At 39.8% G+C, this 5504-nt stretch overlaps 1 long non-coding RNA gene across 1 annotated transcript in view; it reads left to right on the top strand.

Moving 5' to 3' along the window:
* LOC132015981 (uncharacterized) overlaps window positions 1-4215 on the top strand; it is a 50838-nt gene extending 46623 nt beyond the window's left edge. Inside the window, exon 3 of the long non-coding RNA XR_009403848.1 lies at window positions 3694-4215. This is a non-coding gene — a long non-coding RNA (uncharacterized LOC132015981). The remainder of the gene's footprint in view (window positions 1-3693) is intronic.
* The last annotated feature ends 1289 nt before the right edge of the window (window positions 4216-5504 follow it).

Raw genomic sequence — 5504 nt, 5'->3', positions numbered from 1 at the left:
CAGGCACATTTTGGGGTCCCACTCAGATCTATTGAATCAGAAGCTCTCAGAAGGGAGCCCAGGAACCTGTTTTAATCAAGCCCTCATGTGAGGACTCCAATGCCTGCTTAAGGTTGAGAACCCTATGCTCTATGCCATACCATCTCCATAAAATGATTTTAAAGGAAAGAAGGAACTCTGTGAGCAGAAGTGATTTAAAGACTTCCTAAAGAAGATGTACTATAAGCTGAACTTTAGAGAATGGAAGAATCGAAGTGGGTGTAAAGAGGAGATGGGGAAAGCTAAACCTACGTTTACCATATGATCCCACAACTGCACTCCAAATGAGCTGGAAATTTATGTCCACACAAAAACCCGCACACGAATATGTATAGCAGCTTTGTTCATGCTGGTCAAAATTTGGAAGCAACCAAGATGCCCTTCAGTAGGTTAATGGACAAATAAACTGTGGTACTTCCGGACAATGGAATACTGACCAGTGCTAAAAAGAAATGAGCTATCAAGCCATGAAAAGTCACAGAGGAAGCTGAAATGCATGCTACTAAGCAAAAGAAGCCAATTTTAAAAAGCTATTTACTTACAGTTTTATGACTCTAACCATATGACATTCTGGACGTGGGCAAAACTGTGGAGACAGTTAAAAAGATCAGTAGTTGGGGGCTTGAGAGCGAAAGCAGACATTTTTAGTATTTAGTGAAAATCCTCTGTATGCTACTATGATGATAGATGCATATCATTACACAATTGTCCAAACCTACAGAATATATAACTTCAAGAGTGAATCCCAATGTAAACTATGGACTTCAGATGGTTATGATGTGTAATTGAAGGTTCATCATTTATAACAACATATCAGTCTGTTAGGGGATACTGATAATGGGAGAAATTATATGTGTGGGAAGGTGGAGGAATAAGAGAAATTTCTGTACCTTCCCTGTAATTTTGCCAATGAACCTAAAACTGCTCTAAAAAATAGTCTTAAATAAGCTATTTAAAATACTAAGTACCAAAAGCACTTTGCTTAGGGAAGTCTGAAGTCAAAAGAGGGATTATTTGGATGGAAAGGCCAACACTAGCTTGCATAGAGGAAATAATCATTAAAAGAGGCCATAAAGAGTTTGGTATTGGAACAGAGGGAAAGTACTATTCAGGTAGGGTTTCTTAAACCTAGAAATGTTTTGGGAGAGACAATTATCTGTCCTGAAGGGGCTGTCCTGTGTATTGTAGTAGCATTCCTAATCTCTACCTGCTAGCTGCCAGTTATTCTCTAGCTGTGACAACCAAAAGCCTCCAGACATTGCTAAATGTCCCTGGTGAGGAGAAGAGGGAAAAGACAAGATGGCCCTGGTTAAGAACCAGTTAAACAACCAAGTGAAGGGAACAGCACATGGAAAGGCATGCAGGCAAATAGCATAAGGAAAGGGAACTGTTTAGTTGAAATACAATATTGTAACCACTATTCATTATAAAAGGTGGGACTGAAAAGTAATCAAGTAATAAAAGATGGGGTTAGAAAAGTCTTCTGGGAACACAACTCTTCATTCATACTTTTGGTTTAAAAGTTTGAGGTATATTATACACAAAGATAAACTCGCAATGGATGAAAGACCTCCATGTGAGACAGGAATCCATCAAAATCCTAGAGAAGAACATAAGCAGTAACCTCTTCAACATCAGCCACAGCAACTTCTTTCAAGACACATTTCCAAAGGCCAGGGAAACAAAAGCAAAAATGAACTTTTGGGATTTCATCAAGATAAAAAGCTTCTGCACAGCAAAGGAAACAGTCAATAAAGCAAAGAGGCAACCCACAGAATGGAAGAGATTTGCAAATGATACTACAGACAAAGGGCTGATATCCAAGATCTATAAAGAACTCCTCAAACTCAACACCCAAAAAACCAGATAATCAAGTCAAAGAATGGGCAGAAGACACGAGCAGGCACTTCTCCAAAGAAAACATACAAATGGCTAGCAGACACATGAAAAAAATGTTCATCATCATTAGCCACCAGGGAAATTCAAATCAAAACAACATTGATGTGGTCCATATACACTATGGAGTATTGTGCCTCCATCAGAAAGGACGAATACCCAACTTTTGTAGCAACATGGACGGGACTGGAAGAGATTATGCTGAGCGAAATAAGTCAAGCAGAGAGAGTCAATTATCATATGGTTTCACTAATTTGTGGAGCATAACAAATAACTTGGAGGACATGGGGAGATGAAGAGGAGAAGGGAGTTGAGGGAAATTGGAAGGGGAGGTAAACCATGAGAGACTATGGACTCTGAAAAACAACCTGAGGGTTTTGAAGGGGCATGGGGTGGGAGGTTGGGGGAGCCAGGTGGTGGGCATTAAGGAGGGCATGTATTGCATGGAGCACTGGGTGTGGTGCAAAAACAATGAATACTATTATGCTGAAAAGAAATAAAAAAAAAAAATTCCAAAAAAACCCAACATTGAGATACCACCTTACACCAGTCAGAATGACAAAAACTGACAAGGCAAGCAACAACAAATGTTGGAGAAGCTGTGGAGAAAGGGGAGAAGCTATGGAGAAAGCTAAAGAACAGTGTGGACGTTCCACAAAAAATTAAAAATAGAACAACCCTATGACCCAGCAATTGCACTACTGGGTATTTTCTGCAAAGATACAGATGTGGTGGGGCGCCTGGGTGGCTCAGTGGGTTGGGCCGCTGCCTTCGGCTCAGGTCATGATCTCAGGGTCCTGGGATCGAGTCCCACATCGGGCTCTCTGCTCAGCAGGGAGCCTGCTTCCTCCTCTCTCTCTCTGCTTGCCTCTCTGCCTACTTGTGCTCTCTCTCTCTGTCAAATAAAAGAAAAAGAAAAAAAAAGATACAGATGTGGTGAAAAGAAGGGCCATATGCACCCCAATGTTTATAGCAGCAGTGGCCACAATAGCCAAACTGTGGAAAGAACCAAGATGTCCTTCAACAGACAAATAGATAAAGAAGATGTGGTCCATATGCACAATGGAATATTACTCAGCCATCAGAAAGGATGAATACTCAACTTTTGCATCAACTTGGTAAGGACCACAAGAGATTATGCTAAGTGAAGTAAGTCACACAGAGAAAGTCAATTATCATATAGTTTCACTTATTTGTGGAACATAAGGAATAGCATGGAGGACATTAGGAGAAGGGAACAATGAAGGGGGAGAAATCGGAGTGGGAGATGAACTATGAGAGACTATGGACTCCGGGAAATGGGAGTTTTAGAAGGGGGGGAGTTGTGTGAGCCTGGTGATGGGTATTAAGGAGGGCACGGGTTGCATGGAGTATGGGGTGTTATACACAAACAATGAATCATGGAATACTACATCATAAACTAATGATGTACTATATGGTGACTAACATAACATAATAAACAAATTAAATAAATAAATTAAATAAAAGTTTGAGGTATATTCTGTAAACAAAGAGGCACTACTGGAAGTCTTTGATCTGGGAACAACAGGTTTAGAGCACTAGGACTTTCTGATAAGGTTGTTTGGAAGGGGTTAAAAAGACTGGTTCATGTCCTTTGGTGAGAGAATTTTAAAGAACTGTCACCTAGTCAAGCCATTTACACTAAATATTGTCTTCATTAACTAAAAGATGGTGAGTGTTTTTTGGTCAAAAGTTTATACATGTGCAATATATTTCATAATAAAATTTTCTCCTTAGGGGCACCTGGGAGGTTCCATCAGTGAAGCGTCTGACTTTTGATGTTGGCTCAGATCATGATCTCAGGGTTGCGAGATCAAACCCCAGGAAGGGCTCTGTGTTCAGCAGGGAGTCTGCTTGAGATTCAGTTTGTCGTCTACGGCCATACCACCCTGAACGCGCCCGATCTCGTCTGATCTCGGAAGCTAAGCAGGGTCGGGCCTGGTTAGTACTTGGATGGGAGATTCAGTTTGTCCCTCCTCCAGGTTGCCCCTCGCTCCGCTGTGTGTGCACTCTCCCTCTAAAGGAAATAAATAAATCTTAAAAGAAGAAAAAGCCTTCTTCTGGGACACCTGGGTGGCTCAGTTGGTTCAGTATCTGCCTTTGGCTCAGGTTATAATCCCAGGGTCCTGAGATCGAGGCCCGCATTAGGCTCCTTGCTCAGCGGGCGGTCTGCTTCTTCTCCTTTTGCCGGCTGCTCTGTCTGCTTGTGCTCTCTGTCTCTCTGTGTGTCAAATAAATAAATAAAATCTTTTAAAAAAATCTTTGTAAAAAGCTCATTTTAGATAAAGAAAGATGGCACTATTTCGAGCCATTTACTCCTGTTTTCTCTATCATACCACAAGCTCTGCAGGAAGTGACAATTCTCAGCTGAGAACTGGCACATATGGACACTCAATGCATTTTGTTCAATGAATAAAATATTCAACAAAGGATAATGAAATACATTTTTTATTCTAGAATTTAAGAGAAATTGATTTTTTTACTCTTGCGTTATCTATGTACAGTGATTATATTTCAAGGGGTTTGTCTTTAGAACCAAACTCTAAACTTAGAGTCTTCAGGACAAAATGTTCATGCCCTTATCCCCCAAGCCTCTCCGCATATATGCCATGTGCTCCCGGGGCACTGTGACAATACTATGGTCAGTACTGCTCAGTCAGCTTTAGCAACAAGTGGATTACTGTCTGAACAGATGAAAGAGGACACTTCAAATATTGTCTTGTTAAACAGAAAACCTCCAAGAATTGGGGAAAATCAAATCATATGGAAACCAAAAATAATACCTTTTGTAGAATATAATATAACTTATTAAAATCCAAAGTGGACACAAATTCAATAAGCAGAAGGTTATAAGTGGCATCCCATTATAATCATATAATGCTGAACTAAAATGTTAAGGTTGTCAATTCTCTTCTGTTAGAGATAATCCGATTACTGCAGGTCACGTAATAGAAATGGGATATGTAGGCTTTCCACGGCAGCAATTCCCTTGCTGTGATTTTGACCAGCACATCTTTAGTTATGCATTAATACATAAATAATAAAACAATTTTGAATTTCTAGAGTTCTCCCAGAATCACATGACCTGAAGAATTATACCCAAAATGACCCTGAGTGATAAAGATTTTCCTTTTTCACAAAATGTCCTCCAGCTCCCAAGAATAAGTGGGAAATAAAAAACAACAAAGAAATAAGAGGCAGACTAGGCACATGAATCAAAGGTAACTATGAAGTCTTAAATACTTTGCACCTTTTTTTGAACGATAGTAGAGACGTCTTTAGGAAGATGGTTATTTTTATTAATATATAAATATGCATTACGACTTCCTGCAGGATATTTTAAAAGGGGGTTTGATTGAATCCACCCAATTAGAAAAGAAGTAGTTCAAAGCTAAGATGAATAAACAAAATAAAAAGGGTAGAGATAAGTATCTGTGGAATTTTAGATGCTTTGAGTCAGCCTGCAAAGGCTATCCTATCCTGTGACTTAGGACAGAGAAGTCCTATTTACAGCAGCTAAGAAATGCCCTGATGCAGGCAGTTAAGCT

Source organism: Mustela nigripes, chromosome 4 (genome assembly GCF_022355385.1).
Source record: "Mustela nigripes isolate SB6536 chromosome 4, MUSNIG.SB6536, whole genome shotgun sequence".
Lineage (NCBI taxonomy): Eukaryota > Metazoa > Chordata > Mammalia > Carnivora > Mustelidae > Mustela > Mustela nigripes.
The sequence above is the reverse complement of the archived record's forward strand: the minus strand, read 5'-3'. Positions and strand labels throughout refer to the sequence as shown.